The 17622-nt window shown below is 44.4% G+C and overlaps 1 long non-coding RNA gene across 2 annotated transcripts; it reads right to left on the bottom strand.

Moving 5' to 3' along the window:
* Positions 1-1300: 1300 nt before the first annotated feature.
* Positions 1301-17418, bottom strand: LOC119706089. Of its 2 annotated transcripts, XR_005258397.1 has the most exons (4): positions 17297-17418; positions 9028-9162; positions 8668-8921; positions 1301-6027 (listed from the first exon to the last, which is right to left on the bottom strand). It is a non-coding gene; the product is annotated as an uncharacterized LOC119706089 (long non-coding RNA). The 2 variants fall into 2 exon arrangements; XR_005258396.1 differs by having other exon boundaries at positions 8668-9162.
* Positions 17419-17622: the final 204 nt, after the last annotated feature.

The following is a 17622-nucleotide window of genomic DNA, read 5'->3' on the forward strand; positions in this document are numbered from 1 at the left end:
GGACATCTTGGTGTCAAATTCTTTGAGGATACTTGAGTAGACTAAATGCATCACAGTGAGGTGACATTTACCTTCTACAGAGCATGGAGAAGACCGTATGTTATGAAACTCTGTTCAGCTTTGGTTTTCTCAGCGAAAGAAAAATATTATAGAATAAATCCAAACATAACCACAACGAAGTTTTAAGAGGCTCAAGGTATTGATTCAAGATGGGGATGCCCAAAATACACATTAAGGGTGGAATGCTGGCACCAAGAATATCAGCAAGAAAATCTCCTGGTGGCTGCATTGCGACTGTGTCCATACAGTTTATCCAGACAAAGACAGTATAAACACCAGAGGCTCAATTGTCCCTGAGCTAACAGGGCTCAGTTGTTTAAGCGCAGGAAATGGCCCACCCTTTTCCCACCTTTGTACACCCAGGCAGGGGTCAGACACAGTGTAGCTGCCACAAGAGCAAGGCTGATTCCAGCTAGTGTCTGACACAGGGTGACAGGGGCAGGGGGATGGCAGAGCTGCTGCCCTGGAGCTCTGCCAATGGTGGCACAAATGGGGACAAGGTATGGTCAAATCTGTGAAAATGCCTCATGGGCAAGCAGTTACTTTCTACTGGTTATCTTGGAAAAACTGGCTTAAACCACTGCTCAAGACACAGTTTTCGTTTTTAAAGTCAATACTCAGGTGAAAGAAAAGTTCCAATAGTTTCCCTTAAAAGTCTTCTTATATGAGAAAGGAGTCCAAGGAAACAAAATTACCACAGTTATTGTCCCAACACAATCCCACCTTCTTCCAGTATCTTTTGCTACCAAAACAGGATCTTGAAGTAGTTGTTTTTAGTTCAGGATTAAGATGATTTCATCTTTCACATTCATTATCTGAATAAACGAGTACATACTTCTCTCATTCTTCATATTTGTCTTGATTATTCACCTTTGGTAATGGAACATGTAGGAGTGGGAAGGCATGAGTTCACTGCCAGGGAGTGCCTCTGCAGGCAAAATGAGATGCAAGTACAAAAATCAAAAGCCATGATGGAAGAGAACTATTTTTTCATTTTCTCTTAACCTAAAAACTCCAGGCAAAATAGTTGCCCAGGCCTCTCCAGGAGCTCTCCACATATTAAGCATTGTGAAGCCCCCATCTTGGGAATTGTGGGATCAGGCATTGAGAGCTGAATTTCCATGCTACACAGACATGCACACATTTCATCCAGTTGTGGTTTCCTTAATATGCAAGGACCCTAAAGTCAGCTCTGGTTTGACTCATCAGTTCCAGCTAATTTTCAAGCTAAGGACTCTAATAAGCAGATTCAAGAGCATCTGGGCAAATTTAGCTCCAACCAATTTGCCTCAAGAACATCCTTTGAATACATTTGCATAGTCTGTGCTCACAAAGCTCCATCAAACATGCTTTGCCAGCTGCTGGCTGGGCCCCTCAGCCTGGCACACTGTTCTCACTGCTAATATCCACTGAAGCCATGACAAAGTGCTCACAGTCATCCACTCTTCCTTTAGTTGATATTATGTGTACCCCTGCACCATGGTGTGCAACAAATGCCTGGAATAATGATGATTTAAATGCTGGACAGGCAGTGTGCAGGCAGGGAGCTCATGCCCCATGTCACTGTGCCACAACCTTGACCTGATGACAGCATGCCTGAGAGTAAGAATGCAGAGCCATCACTAGCACCGGGCTTGGCTTTCCCTCTGCAGTGCCAAGTTTGATAGTCTCTTTGGTGATCCAGGCACATGCCCATTAAGAAAGTTTATTTTAAAGAGGTTGGGTAGCAGCTGATGGGTGGTAGCAATGTTTTAGTATTCCAAATCAGGCAGTGTTTGAATGAACAATCTACAGATGTGAATGTCAGATGTATTGGCAATACCAGTGCTAGAGTCTTTGTGAACTCTGAGTACTTGTTCTTTGGTGCCTAATTATAGTCCCTGGAACAGTTCATTACTTGCAGTATTGGGATCTAGGGATCCTGGTCAGATTTGGAGTCCCTTTGTGCCAGGTGCTGCACAAACACAACTGCCAGCTCTGGTAGATCCTACAAGCTAAGACCCTGCAAACTCTTCCCCATGTCTGAACTTTCTGCACAGCTGTAACTTCACTGGGTTTAGTCTGATCTGTGCAGATATGCAGTTCTATTGTGTTCTAGCTCATTCTCTATTTAACACCTATTGAACACTCTGCAACTGCTTAAAATCATGAAGTAAATCGTGCATAAATGTTTGCAGAATGTGGGGCTGAATAAAGACCAGCAGCAATATAGGCAAGTGAGTGAAAGGGAAGATAAAAGTAACCATAAGGGGAACTTGTGATTACGTAGCCTGGCTACATACATAGTTTGTGGGCTTCACAGTTTGGTAATTTTGTTTGTTTGCTTAATGCAAATGAGCAAGAGAATTTAAAGACTCCCTGCCACCTACTGAAGCCAGAGCTGCAGTGTTGTAGGCCTTGCCCAGTGCATTTATAAGTCCTTCCTTGTTCAGCAAAACACCTGGCCATATTTTGCACTCTAAGAGGAGAATACCAAATAGCACGTTCTGGCCAAGAACTGGGGACCACTAGCCTTTGCAAAGTGCAAACCCAAATAAACATTCTATCCCCAAAATACTCCTGTACAATGAGCATATGGAGGGAGGAGTCTCTGAGGTTTGGGGGTGTTTTTTCTTTCAATATTTGTGAACTCTTTTCTGTGTTCCTTGGCTAGCTCTAGCCAAAAGCTACCTTTAGGAGTGTTCTGTATTCAGTCTAATTTAGATGTACCCAATTTAGATTCAAGTTCTCACTATGGATCACTTTCAGAACAAGTTTCTTTGTAAGCTGTTGACAGAAAATGGTTATAGTCCTATTATACTCGAGTAAAAATGCAAACAAAGTAATAGAGGGAATATCTTTTCCTTTGGTTTACTGGAGTTTATTTCCCTGTTGTGCAAAGTTTTGTCACAAACTCACTATGTCTTGACTCGTACTTTTTGTTCTTCATGAGCAGTTTAACAAGCTGAAGTTCAGAGAATTTGCAGAGTGCATTTGTTTTGGAGTGACAATATTTCCAGGGAGCCAGAATTCCTAAAACAAATTATGTTAATCAGAAATGTGTTGTAACTTCTCTGCTTTGGGAACACTGAGATAAGAGATCACCTTTAACTTACTGACACACTTCTGAGTTTTGGCCACTGAATAGCTGCAACAATCTACACATCGAGTATCAGCTATTTGTAGCACTTGGCAAACAGGATAAAACAGGTGAAACTATGATTTTTTTATCAGCTCTCTGCAGGTTTAAAAGCCTTATTTAACAAAGAGTTTCTATACTTACTGAAGTTAAGCATACACTGAAGATAAGCCAAAGCCTGAAAGCTTTGCTGAATTCACACTCAGTTAGGTAAGGTTACAGGGTTTTTGCTTAATCTGGGCCACAGCTAACAGCTGAGTAGTGATACTGGGTGCAACAACCAGGAGGGTGTGGATGCTATTTTTGACCCACTTACATTGATTGCTATTCAAGTTTTGTGTCAGTTACAACATGTTACATAGACACAGAGAATCTACAAACAAGCCCAAGTTACCTTCTTGGTTTAACAACACCTCACTTCAGAGCCCTTCATTTTTTTACCTTGGCTGGTGGCTTTGTTTTCACCCCAGCATGCCAAGTTGGCTGATCTTACTGAATATTGATATGTGAAAGAAACAAGCCTCCCCTTTATTTAACATGAGTCTTGTTTGCTCTTCCTGGCATTGGATCTTTATTACGTCTGCAGGGAGGGTTAGCTTTTAATCTGTGTTATTGCAATGTGTCTCCATCAAGATAGAGGCATGCCCCAGCAGGACAAGATGCTATGAAAGTTCAGGTTTGCTGCTCCTTGCTTCCAGCAAAGGAAATAATGTTTTAACCACCCATGTTGAACCGCCAGTGGCCAGCATGGAAAGCTTTTGTAGACCAAAAGCTACCAGACCGTTGATATTTGCAATGCCCAAGATGCAGCTCAGGGACCAGCAAATCAAAGGATGAATCTTGAATTTTCTACTGAAGTCTTGATCTCATTAAGGTTGACTTGCCTAGGAAATCTTCCTTCATGATATTAAACCTACTGATTTAAACATGAACCCAATCCCTTTCCTACTGAAATCCTTCCTAAATGGCATTAAGAGAAGCCAAAACTTGTGGATTACCCTGGTGAAAGAACATGCTATGAGCAGGCATTATGGGCTTTGGGAGGAACAAAACAGAGCACAGTAATGATCAGAAATCCCAGGATCACACTCTCAAACCAAACACAAGGTCCTTACAAGTTTTCCTCTGAAATGAGTGGGAGGATGGCTATCAGGGCTATGTCAATGCTGTATTGGAACACACCTTTGCCATAACTTTGGTTGATAGCTCTCCCAGTGTACCTGTCTGTGGACAAAATACACTTTCCAAAGGTATTTATGACTTTCACATACAGACCTTGTTCTTTCCAACAAAAGCAAATGAAGCTCATGCAGAAAGACACTTGGATTATGACGATCTGCTGACACACATGAAAAAAGGTGGTTTTTTTCAACTCAAAATAGCCAGAATACCCCTATGAAATATTCTTTCTCACACAACATACTGTTTTCTCATTATGCGTGTTGACATTTTTCAGACTGACCTCAGCTAGATATTTTGTTCCGGAGTCCCCATTTAGTGGAACATTTAAACAATAACACTTTGAAGCATGCTCAGTCTCTCTTTTGAAGTCCATTCAGGCTCTGCCCTAGGGTCAGCAGGCGCATTCCAGCAATGATGCACGGACCATCTGCTGTACAAGTTTAAATCCCACTGGTCCTATACCTAGAGGTACTAACATGTTGCATAACTAGCACTGAAAAACAGCCTGTCAGTTCAGATGGAGTTTGGATTTATTCCTAGAGCTCTCTTATGCTCCCGCTGGAGGGCCTGTGTACAGTAACCTTTGAATGTGGTTTCTGGGAACTACAAAGTAATGAGATAAATAATAAGAAATGACATTAAATTTTTGTAGTCAAAACCTTTATTTTCCTTTGCCCATTTACACCCTGGCTCTGTGATTCCCTAGGTTCACTGTCTGGCACATCATTTAGGTGCCTTCCTGTTCCAGACTTTTCATTTAGGTGGGCTCTGGCTTAGTTACCCTAAATAGTGATCCATGGCTTAGTGTCAATTGCTGCACAAGGGAAAACCAGGATGGTGCAATATAAGGGGTGAATTTTTCAAGAAAATGCCAATGATTCATATGACCAGGGACTATTTACTTGGGTAGGAACCTGGCATCAAAAACATGACAAAAATCTCTGCCAAGAAAAGTCTTTGTCTATATATTTTATCCATTGTGCTTTAATGTCATTATTAAACTTAACAATGCATTGGCTGAGGTTAATGTATATCAGACCCAAGCACTGTTTTTCTCATTGATGCTATGTAAACATAGAGGAAGGAGTGGTCCCTGCCCTTGGGAGTTTAGATTTTAAACTTGGACAATACTCTTCAAACATATGGTGTATCCTGCAGGCTGAATTACCAAACTTCAATCAGCATTAGCCTTAACAATTAATTTATGTTGCACTTATGTTCTGTATTTGGGGGCAATAGCCATGATGGCCCTTGACAGAAATGTGAATGTATATACATGATATACATGCTGACCTTTTAATGGTGCAGAGAGACATGGCAACAAGAAGAGGGTCAGCTGAGACCTGTGGGATGGAGTATGGCACAAGGGTGAGCATGGCAGAGAGCCATAAATAGAGTACAAAAGAGGAGATGTGGAAGTCTTGTGGCATAAGTGAAAGAGAACAGCCATATCAGAGCAAGTTTTTTCAGAGCAGCTCTAGCACTAGTTGAGCACCAAAAGAAGTGGGCACATTTCCACTTCTGAGTATCTGTCACTTATTTAGATGCCTCCTTGGAAACTGAGTTCTCCGGAAAATCTGTCTTCAGCGGTGGGTGCGGAGCACTAGACAATCTGGCCTGTTCATTTTCTCAGTATGTGGTTCATCTGTTCTAAGGAACAAGTCCTTCTGGAAATGGGAGAAAAAAAGGCAGAAAGAAATGTTGGATACAGAAAAGCATGCAAGCTGCCTTGTGGGCTAATGATCAAGAAAGGCAGAATAAGCAAAATTTCATAAACCAAATGAAGTCAAATGTCTTATAAACACTGCAGAAGTCCAGGAAAGATGGTGGACATGGGTTAGAGCACTGAGTAGGAGTCAGAAGATATGAATTGGCTGAATTGCTTAATCTCCCTGCACAAAATGTTCATATCTGACCAAAAAAAAAAAAAAAAAAAGGTGGAACATGAATATTTGACCCACTTCCCTACAGGAGGAAATTGTGAACAGAACAGCCCACAGGGTTGAGGGGAGATCATCTGAGGCTTTCTGCCTCCATAAAACAGAGTTTAAAACTGCACAACAGAGCATGAAGGGACCTAAAGCTGTAGAGCATAATGTGGGACACGCTTCCATATAGGCAGAAATCCAGCCCCCAGCTGCGGAGGGATATAAATCCCCCATTAGTTTGTCATGCCACACAATGGAGTGTGATGTAGCACTAGTGGTAGCCAGTCAACTTTTTAGTTAGAGCTCCTCAGACCTTGCTGTCACCTCTGAACCCTCTGAATCAAACCAGTCACCTTTTGCATAATGAACCCCTCTCTGCGTCACCTCCAAACTTGTCCTTGCATCTCCCTGGTGGGATCCTGTAAGAGGATTGGATGGGCCACGAGGGAGCAACTCCATTGTGTGAACACAAAAAGCCACGTTCATTAGCAGGCAGGCATCTTAGAACCAGTCGTGGAAAAAAAGAGAGTGGATTTGCCATTAAATCGGATATTCTTGGAGGTTTTCCTCAACACAACTCCCTCTTTAAAGCTAACAGAAGCAATTGAGAAAACTGCTTAGTAATTCCTGAGTTCCAGTCCCAGCTCTGACATGAACTCTGAGGCCAATATAATCCTCTTGTTCCCTACAATAAGGCCTCAATCCTCCCCTGCTGTAAATCAGCCTAACGCCATTCACACAAGTTAGTGTTGCCCCATTGGAAGATTTGGTTCAGAAATTAGGGCACCACGGGACAGGGCCATGCAGAAATACCCAGGAAAATCTGTTCCCCAGAGAAGTTTACACCCCAAACCAAGAATATGTGTGCTTGTGAGCTGTCCTCATGACATTTTGGGCCCACACAGTGGTTGCCTCCTGAGAGGACATGTTCCTGTGAGAATCAGGTTTATGAGTGATAGCTATCTCCCAGGGTAATTAACCATCTTCAGTTGCTGCTGCCAGTGAAGGGAGGGAGCTTTGCAGTGCCCACTGCACAGCCATAGATTCACTCTGCAAAGGAGCTTCCAGAGACTTACTTTGTGCAGGAAACAAATCAAAGGGGCCAGCTCAGGATCTGGGAATGACCAAAATTTAAACAAGGCTCCTAGTGCATATCCATTGCCATTTTCTAGTTACATTTGCCCTCTTCTTGGTAAACAGAAAATATTTTCTTGGAATCAGTCTAATTTCTTATGCCAGTGGCAAAATAAACCCCAGCTCATCATGGATGTGTCCTTTCCAAAGAATTACCACAAAAATGTCTGAAACCCTATAAAGGCTGTTAATGACTATAAATCTCCATAGGGCTTTTCCCCCCCTTCCTTTTCCCTCTTTTCTCCTTGCTCTGATGAGCTGGTGAGTTGGGAATGGCTTTAAATACCACAATAGTCATGGCAGGACATCAAGAAAGAAAAAGGAACAGGGTTTTGAAATACTTTGTGTAAGGCTCCAAGCACTGGAGTTGGTGCTTAGCTGACTGGCGTGTACCACACAGCAGTCAGATGATCTCTGCAGCTTTGGGAAATAGGAGAAACTCTGGAGAAGGGTGGGGGGGAAATGGTCTCTCCCACATTGGTCTTTATTGTCTTATGGATTTTATCACAGTATTGTTCTTTATTTCCTGCTATTTATAGGCTCTCATGTTTTGTGCTGCTTTCATGTTTGTGTTATCTGCCTTCCCACGACATGCTTCACCCCAGCCCTTGCCTACAGCTGGGTCCATAAAGGCACATGGTTTGGAATGGCACATCAGGGCTCATCTTCTTTCCCTGGGCAATGAAAGCAAACTGCCCTTTTCTGAAGCACTGAGCAACCTAAGATGGTGATTTAAATGATGGTGGTTGTTCTGGAAACTCTCAAGACAGGAACTGAAGAGTTTGTCACTGGGCTTTTGGTTGTCAAGCAGTGGCATTCTTTGAAAGACCCAGAGAGTGATGCTGGGGCTGTTTGCTCTGAAGTCCACATTTTACAATGAATTTAAACAATCAGCCCATCAGTATATGACTTGGTGATAACCGCTCCAAAACCTTCACCTGACTTCTTTAATAACGCTTGTCCTTGTGAAAGGTAGTGCAGAAAGAACGTGCTACAGGGGCTATCTCTGTCTTAATTCTCTGTGATTTAGGGATGCAACTCCACTGACCTGAGCTAGCGAAAGTGAAGCTAATTCTGGTTTGAAACAAGCATGAGTTTTCTAAAAGTCACACCCCTGATAAACTTGCTGCCTAAAAGATGGCTCCAAAAGGCCAAGGGGCTAGAAATAAAAATGAGAGAGGTGCAAAATAGTGCTGAAATTGCTCAAGTCAATGATTGAATCCTATCAAGATCCTTGTACCTTACCCCAAAGTAGTTTCTGGGCAGCCAAAACACCAATTCCCAGCATAAAGCAGAAACCAGGCCGTTGGTTAGGCAGGCTGATGCTGAGGGATTTGCCCCCACCAACAATCCCTTCTGTCCACTTAGGGAGTGACAACAAGGCTCTTGCATGATTCCACAAGGGTCTTGCATGATTCCATCACTTCTCATGTTCTAAGCAGCCTGCCTTGGAAGAGTCCACACACCTCAGTGCCAGTAACAATAGGAAACACTTTCACCTAAACAGAGAGGAACAGCAAGCCCTGCTGTGGGACCCTTTCACAACACTTACCCAGCAGCAACACCTGCTATGCTGGAGAATTTTAAAGAAAATTAAAAACTTACATAAAGATGAAGCCAGGCTTGGGCAGATTTGCTGATGGGACTTTTGGGCAAGTTACTCCCGCTCTTTTACTGGTGAATGTGTGCAAAAAGGCCACGAACATCATTCTTTGGTGCTGTGGAACAGCATAAAGGCACCTGTTTGCAGAGGGGAGTTTTGTTTCACAAATTGTGTCTACTTTGGGAACATACCTTGAAAAAAGAAGCATAATTCTGCTGTATGCAGTGTGAATCACAGGTTTTATTCAGACAGTTAGACAGAGGTTTCTGCAGTTGTCCTCACTCCCTGTAGCAGCCAGACTGAAAGAAGAGAATGGATGGAAATTGGAAGCATCAATAATGCACCAGACTAAGCAAAGATAAAGTGTGGTGCAAGGAGAATTAAGTGGTGACAAAGAGCATACTCAAATTGGTGAATCCCAGGATTCTTTTGAGGTGCTGCTAAGAAGCAAGTTTATGTCAAGCCAGGAACATCACTAAAGCACATTTCTTGTCTCCCAAGCACCAGTGTGTCCCAAAAGCTGCCACTAAAAATTTTTAGTATCCATTACAGGGAAATCATTGATTGCAAACAATGTGGGGAAAGCTATGTGAAAATTCTTTTTCAGGGTGGGATGAAAAAAATGTCAATAGGAGCTCCACAACACTGGAAAACAAAGACCAAACCATCTCTCATTCCATCTGAGAACCAATTAAAAGCGTGAAACCAAAGATTTCCAGCAGAGACTTCTGCAAAAGCTTAAAAGATAGTGGCTCTGGAGCAACTGCTGCAAAACATAGCCCCAGCCCTCCCAAAAAGTGCCAAGTGCCTTAATGTCCATGGGAATCAGCGTGGATGGGGGTGTCATCTCTCCCAAGCCCAGCAGTTACATTCTCCTTCTGTCCTTTGTTTCAGCTGGTGAAAATCCGACTGTTTTCAGCTCGGTGTCTGGTGTGAGCCAACTCCTGTTTATCTCCTGAGCCACGCTTCCCAGCGTGTCATCGGGTGCCCTCTTGGCCACCATCTAAGGAGCACTGACAGGTTGCAGTAGTTTTCCAGTCTGCCTCTGAAATGGTTATTCACACTTTTATCATGGCAAGATTAGATAATTGTAATTCTTTATTGGCTGTCTTCCCAAAGGGGGCTCTGCACAAACTCCAGATGGTGTGAAATATGGCCGGCAGGATTTGAGTTAAGAAGGGACAGTATCATGCATTCTGTTAAAACCTCCACCTTGGCAATTGGTTAGACAGCAAACTGATTTCAAACCTGTCCCTTTCCCCTCTGTGCCCAGCTGAGGCCAGGTCTCTGTCAGCAATACTGTGATTCGTTATGGTACAGAGTACATTACCCAGGCGCACACTACCTGGTAAATAATTCTCTGAGGAGTCATTTCAAGAAGGTGAGGGAAGTATAAACCTGATTTCCATCTGCTCACTCTACTCGATAGCCTGTGCAAAAGCTGGGCGGGATTCTGCATTACACCCTTTGCAAACATCACACGGTGTCAAGGATCGATGAGCTGCTCTTAGTGAACTGCCCTAACCAAAACTGCAGCCTGAAGACCCCTGTTCCTGGCCACCTGCCTCCAGGCATGAGCTATGCCAAAGCCCTCCTCTGGCATAGCTAGGGCGAAATGGCAATGCCAACCTTATCCCACAGAGGCAGCCATTTAAATGCAGCACATCCCTAAAGCTCTTCTAATTTTCAGGTGGCCAATCCCTTCCAACCCCATTGTGAGGCGCCAAGGGGACACCTGGACAGCAGTCAGCTCCCTGCTCCTGCTCTAGCCCTGCAGGGCCTCATCAGAAAACCCAGACTGCTGGGACGTGTTCCTATGTGCCATCTTTCACTTTGTATAAACAGTGGTTACACAAACAATTGATAGGATAATAACTGGCTTAATACAGACCAGCACAAATAAAACCTTCCGGTGTTTTGGGCTTTTGTCTTTTTAGAACTTTCCCTTTCTGGAAGAGTGTGATACGAAAGGTGTATTCCTTCCCATTTGATTTGTTTTTATATTGAGCCTAATAGTTAAAACCTTCCCCGATTTACCTCACAGTGCCTAAACTCCTGCAGGCCTTTCGGGCAAGGGAAACGTCCTGGGCAGGCTGTAATTAAAATCTAGTAAAGAATGATAATTTGGCTTCTTTTTATTAACTGCTATTTACACAGCAGAGCGTGATTTGCTGCATAAGGGGGAGAAGGGCTGGGGAAGGCTCTGCTGTGCACTGGAATGGCATGGCAAACACGGCTCTCAGCTGTTTACCTTCCCTGTCACTTCTGCAGGGAACCTGTGACCTGCCACTCATGGACGTGGATATAAAAGCTCATGCTGTTTTGGTTGGTTGTTTTTTCTGTTAGTGCAAGACAGCTGACACAGACTGTTTGCTTTGGGAAAACAACCAAACCCTTTTGTTTTGCATGAAGGGGGTGAAAAAACCTGTATATAAAGAATTGCCCTGACTCTGCAAACAGCTACTGCACAAGGAAGAATGACTGGTGGTCAGCTCCAGGGCATGCTGACTGTCATTTTAGACTTACAGTGCCACTGTCATTTTAGAAATTTAGAAGCCTTGGGAAGCTGAAGACACAAAAATAATTCCCCACATGATAAAACCAAAATTTTAAGAAAAATTCCAGCAATGTGAGAGAACAGATAAAATCAGGATGGTTTTCCTGAAATCATGAGAATTTGGAGTTGAGATAAAATGATCTCTGCACCTTGTGCTATACTGTTCTGTACTTTCTATGTACTGAGAAGTATAGAGCAACTTTTTGTGCTGCTTTTACAAACCATGTCCTGCTGGACCAGATGTTTGGCCATTTTAACTCTAGAGATATAGTGAAAAAGGGCTTGGGATGACTGCAGCCTGTACCACCCTGAGAGCAGCTTCAAGAACAGGAGCTACCACAATGTAAATGCAGCACTTTGATAAAGCCCTGCCTCAGTGCTGCCTTCAGCATGCTGCAGCCTATGAGAGATGAGCTAACAGACACCTCTCAGGTACCCATTCATTCCATTTCCAGGTTTCTCCAAACAAGACTGTGAAGGTGCCAGTCCAAGTCCCACCAGTACTGAGGTACAGTCTTAGCTTAAATTTAGAATGAAATTTTTACATCTTTTAATTTTCTAACTGTTCATTTTAAAGACAAATTTTATCAGTATTTTTTTAGCTGGAGCACTTCACCGGTGGGTGGGCTCTAGTTATCTGAACAGAGGCATCTAGAGCTATTTGAAAAGTTTGTGACCCCTCTAAGGCAGGTAAAAGTAAGGGCCTACAGGAGATTGACATCCTCTTTTACGGACAGATGGAGCTCATGTGGGACACACAGAGGCACTGCAGTATATCACATATCTTATACGGTGCCAGACACATATGGGTAGGTGTTGCATATAGGAAAAGCCTTATAAAATAAGGATCTTGTTACCCTTGTAAAATCATGACTCAGGCCTGCTACTTAGGCTAAGCAGAAGGGAACTGTGGGAGAGTGACTCAGCTGGAATAGGGGTAGAGAGATGTGAGAGCCGTGAGAGCCATGAGAGCCGTGCTGCATGACTGCCGCGTGTCCACATCGTGGTGCGTGGTGTGTGGTGCTTGGGCTTGTTGTGCCTTAAAACTGTGTAAGCTGATAACTGGCTCACTGCTTAAAAAGGCTGGTTCTTGCAATAAAGTGACTCCCCTTTGCACTGTCTGGGGACTCTGTGTCGTTTGCTTCATACAGGTAGGCAACTCAACTGCCTCCTATGTGAATCAACTCAATGTTTGCAAAGGATCTGCTACCAGCTTCTTTGTCTGCTGAGAACTGAGCCATGAATGCATTCTGTGCATTTCAGAAAACTGTCTGAAAGGAGTGCTGGGAAAGGAAATGCCTGCTTACTTTTCATAAAATATAACAGCTTAGTTGTATTCCCTGCAAAGTCACTAGAAAAGCCTCCATGACCACAGCATTAAGCAGCAGAGAAACCCAAGCCATGATCTGCTCAAGCCTTCATGCACACAAACATCAATCCATTCAGCACATGCATGTGATGCTGATAACCATCTGATGGGCCACGTGACAGACTAGAAAATCAGACAGCAAACCTCACGCCAGTGTGTGACACAGAGCCCACCAGCCCAAACATGTGCCATTTCAAGCCTAGTTCTTTATCAGATGAAAGAAAGGCTCTCCTGATCACATAAACAGCATAATAAGTGCTGGAGCCCTCAGCTGTGAACATGAATGCTCAATATGCCAGGTGGCTTAAGCTGCAAGCGTGTAATCTCCTGTTGTTGTGTAGCTTTCAGGCATCCTTCCACGTTCTTAATTCTCCTGATAAATTTAGAGAGATTTGTTTCCAAAGAACACATTTTCCAGCATATCACACATCGTGAGCTCTATCTACCACACTACAGCCCAGAGTGAAAGAGCTCAGATATTCCTATAGACCCACTCTTGAACAGCTGGGGGGAAGCACATTAAAAAGAGGCATGTTGTATTCTCTAGAGACCACCACCGTGACCAGAAGTGTGAATGACTACCCAAACCTCGTATTATTTGCAAAGCTGAAGAGCGAGTAGAAAAATAAATAGATCACAGGCATTCATATAGAGGCTTAAATTAGAGAGAGGGATGTGGCTGTCTGCATAGGAAGGCTGTGTGTTCATGTGGTGCAAATCAACACAGCTCTGTTATGGAATTACATCAGTCTGTTCCAATGGGGATTCAGTCCAGGTATGCACATGAGGATGTCTGTCTTTACCATGGAAACACAACACCTAGGTGAGGGATCACACGAGCAGCTTAACAGCAACTGTATTAATACTTGACAGAGCAGGAAAGAAAAATGGAAACAGTTGTTCTAATTGAAACTATGGGGGGTGTGTAAGTAGGGCAGAATGCAGAGCAATTACCTGATTTGGAGCTGAGCCACAACACCAGCACTGCTGCTCCTGCTCTATGGGACTGCAAAGGAGCCTCAGTAATCAGGATTCTGGTTTTCCACCTTTGGCTAAAATGATTGTTTACCCAGAAACAGGGAACTGTGTAAAAAGACATGGTGCCTGCCCAAATCTGAGGACTGAAGAAAGGCCACAAGCTGAGGAGCTGAATTGCTGTCCACATTTGCACCAAACAGCAAAGAGATATGGTGCTCCCTCAGAGAGATATTTCCTGCCTGGATAGTGGATGGGCACAGCTTTGACCAGCTGGGGGAAGGAAACTCCAGGTTACTACAAATGAAATCAAGGCTCCAGAAGAATTAACATGAACATTCTGGATTTCCTCAGAGTGGAGATGCTACCAGCTCACAGTACCCTCTCCCTGCAGTCCATTTGCCACATACCACTCCTATTCCTTCCTCACAGCCATCACTAGCAGGCTCCAAGCACTGCTCCTCACTCACCACCACATCTCTCCATGTCACCTGCAGAGAGGCAAACCTGCCCAGAAGGCTGTTGAGAGGCTGGTCCCCAGAAATCTCCCATGGCAGTGGATTCCCAGGCACAGAGTGCAAGAGAGCCACAAAGACAACGGTTAATAACAAAATGAGGCTCCACTGTAGCATGGAGAGGGTATAACCTGGCCTAGAGTTATTTTGGAGTATCACTCAAGAAGCAGCGATACTGTCTACAAGAAAGACCAGATGAAGTCCTGCAGGAGCAAAGTTCCTTTTCTGAGGAAAAGCCAATAGGCAATGGCTCACCCAGTGATGCCATTCGTGGTCCAACAAGCATGTCTTAGTCACATAACAGAGGAACACCTTGAAGCATCTGCTCCATCATCAGTCACTGCTTTGTGACTGTGTCAGTGGCTGCAGCCACAGGGGTCCAGTGCTACAGGCCCTGCACACATCCAACACACAGGTCTGAACCTGTGACCTGCAGCTTCTGCAGACCATCACAAATCCCCTGAGACATACAGCTCCCCACAGCCTTGCAGGTTGTTTTTAGTTAGACAAATTCAAATGGCTGCCACAAAAGCTTAATCTCTTTCCAGCCACACTCACGCTGAGTGTCAATAGGAAAAAGTCCCATGAATACGCTTGATAATTACAGAGCCATGGCTGTAGCAAAGAACAAAGTATAATGCAGGCTTGAATACTCAGGAAATTGACTGCTGATATGTTTCCATTCATTGTTTTGTTCTCTGTTCTCAGTGTTATATTAAAATCTCCTACTAAGAATGAGCTTTCTTGTTTAATGGAACTTGTCAGTTAGAGGAAATCTGCTTGAGCTGTTTGATCTATTCTTTAAAATAATATTAATTGCAAATTTAGCACATGACCCTATCTTAGTTAGTTCAAAAAATAATGCTGATCTTTTCCAAAATGTATTTGTTTCCCAGAAAAATCACGGGCCATCACTTTCCCACTTGAAAGCATTCACTGTCCCTTCGCCCCACTATTCAGTCCTGGCTATTCATTAGATATGTTGATCAATTGTACCAATCACCTGACATTGTTTTCCTGACTCTATTAGTGAAAAGTGATAGTAGTGAATAGCAAATAGTAAACATGGTGCAAATCTCTGGTCACGAGAAAATCCTTGAAACCTTGCAGTTTGTGAGGATCTTTACAAAATCCTGACAACCATATCCACATTCAACTGTGACCTCGCATCTACAGGAAATCACAGTGCTTCTGCTTGCCTCTCCATTAATGGAACTGACTTGTCTATTTTTAATTCCATGTGGCTCATAATTAAGAACTGAATTTGCATGTTTGCTATTCATCGTGAATATGCATTCATCCTGAATATTCCCAGCATGTGCAGTCACAATAACAAATCTTAATTTCAGGCTCAGAAGCTGATGTACAGCAGAATCTGAATTTCCTAAGTCGTACAGTTCAATGGTATTTAAATCTGAAGCTTTCACTTGGTTCCTTGCAGACATAAAAGAACAATTTAGAAGAATCAGATGCAGTGGCCAGTTCAGACTATGTAAATTTGTGGGATTATTTAAATTTTCTGGTTCTGAACCTTCAATGAAAATCTGCAAAAATGGCATGGGGTTGTTCACAGAAACAATATTTCTTTTGTGAGTGTCTTCCTGCACCGAGTTATATCGGAATGATGGAAGAAAGGGGAAATGGCCGGTTAAAGGACTCATATTATTAGATATAACACGTTCTATCATCATCAGTACTTGATCCTTTACTTTAGGCAATCTCAAAAGACTTTTGGAAGTGCTCAGAAACCACTGTCCATGTCACCATGACCACAAGTGCTGTCACTTTTAGGAATTTGACTTTACAAACAGAGAAGCGGTGTCCCGTTCCCTGAGAGGCAGCAGCACCAGCTCTGCAGCTGACTCCCTTTCCCCTCCATCACAAACCTTTGGCAGACACTGTGAATCCCCTCCCTTGCCTGTGTCAGCAGGTTTGGTTATCCCTGTTCTCATTCATTTGCTTCTCCTGGCCTTGCTAAGAACGCGGCCCCGGTGCAGCGAGGCAGGCCCAGAGAGGCACCTCCCTGAGGGACGCGCCTCAGGCGCGGCTGCCGGGCCCCAGCTCCCTGCCCACGCACCGTTCCGGACACGCACCGCCCTCCTCTGCTCCATCTTCCCTGCTCCTGACGGATGTAGGCAGCTCAAGGTGCGGGAATTCCTCTCAAATAAATCCATCTATCCCCGCCCTGAACTTTTATAGAAGCAAGGGCAGAACTGTTCAAACCAACCGAAGGGAAGAAACCGGAAATAAGAGGTGACCTCCTTCCACCCGTCAGTGCTGGGGGCTGAGGTGCGGCCCCCTCCTCGAGCTCCCTGCTTATTCCCGCACCTTTGCCTCATTCCCTCCTGGAGCAAGGCCCTCCCACGGGCTCGTGTTTTCCACGGCCCATGAAGAGCCCTCTGTTCCCGCATGAGTCACGCCGCAGGCTGGGCGGTGACATCGGGCCCTGGGCTGCCCTCGGCATTCCCCGCGGGCGCGGTGGTGACAGGGAAAGGGCCGGGACTGGCGGTGGGGGCCCGGCTCAGCACGGCTGCAGAAAGCGGCCTGTGGTGGGGGATGCCACCCGTGAGCCACCCCACGAGCAGCTGCAGAAGCCCTGTTTTTCGTGCCTGCCAGCAGGCAAACCCTCTCCTGGAATCGCCGGCTTGGTGCTCAAGCCCTGCCGGCTGTCACTACCTGTGCCAGCCCGCCCGGGACACGGCACTTGCTGCAAACACCTTTTTCTTTGACGGCGCTGGCACTTCATTTGAGCCAGGATAAAGAGGGCGCGGCCGGTTTTCAAGTCTGCTTTGGACTACAATAAGAGCTCTTTATGGGTTTAAAATTACCATTCTGCAATACTGGCAAACCATTACCTCTTCCAGGGAAGCTGTTTTGTAGTACTGCAGGAAAGTTATCCCTCTGGTGTTGTAAGCTGCACCAGCAGCATTGCAGACCTGTATTCCTGACCAGAGGCTACTTCAGCAAGGGATTGAATGGCTTCATGACCTTGATGGATGCACAGAGTCAGTTCAAGAGCACTCAGCTGTGCAAATGAAATGCTGGCACCTCATTGATAAGAGGGAAAAGTGCCCATGCCAAGGCAGAGGGGGGGACATGTAAGGATGAAGCAGATAATTTTTGGCTCGGGGTGATGGCTCCAGCTCTGAGCTTGCCGTTTTGGGGAGATAGGCACCCCACC

Source organism: Motacilla alba, chromosome 12, assembly GCF_015832195.1.
Source record: "Motacilla alba alba isolate MOTALB_02 chromosome 12, Motacilla_alba_V1.0_pri, whole genome shotgun sequence".
NCBI classification, from domain to species: Eukaryota; Metazoa; Chordata; class Aves; order Passeriformes; family Motacillidae; genus Motacilla; species Motacilla alba.